This window comes from Crocuta crocuta, unplaced genomic scaffold (assembly GCF_008692635.1).
Source record: "Crocuta crocuta isolate KB4526 unplaced genomic scaffold, BGI_CrCroc_1.0 scaffold192, whole genome shotgun sequence".
NCBI classification, from domain to species: Eukaryota; Metazoa; Chordata; class Mammalia; order Carnivora; family Hyaenidae; genus Crocuta; species Crocuta crocuta.
In genome coordinates this window covers 3,330,387-3,330,977 of record NW_027528803.1, presented here as the reverse complement: position 1 = coordinate 3,330,977, position 591 = coordinate 3,330,387, and positions in this window count along the sequence as shown.

Genomic DNA, 591 nt, shown 5'->3' with positions numbered 1-591 from the left:
AAAATTGAATTTGGTTTCTGTGGCCTTTTGGGCTAATGAAATTCACTCTGTAGTGAAGAGATAAGGGTCAAGGTACAGAGATAATCTTTGACACATTTATTTAACAACAACAACACCAGCAGCAGCAGCAACTGCATCCCACATTAAAGAAAATAAATTCTTCTCTAGCATATACAGAGCATTTTCACCAATTGATCCCATTTTCAGATTGCAAAAGATCAGTAGTAGCAAGTAGAACATATTTCTCAACTAAATAATACAATTTGAAGTCAGCAATAAAAGTATCACTATCCCCACACATTGTACCATTTGGAAACATCTTTTAAAATAAATTTAGGGTCAGGGCGCATGGGTGGCTCGGTTGGTTAAGAGTTTGACTTTGGTTCAGGTCATGATTTCACTGTCCATGTGTTTGAGTGGGACATCCAGCTCTGTGCTGACAGCTCAGAGCTTGGAGCCTGTTTCGATTTCTGTGTCTCCCTCTCACTCTGCTCCTCCTCCACTCTCTCTCTCTCTCCCTCTCTCTCTCTCAAAAATAAAAATAACCATTAATAAATAAATAAATAAATAAATAAATAAATAAATAAATAA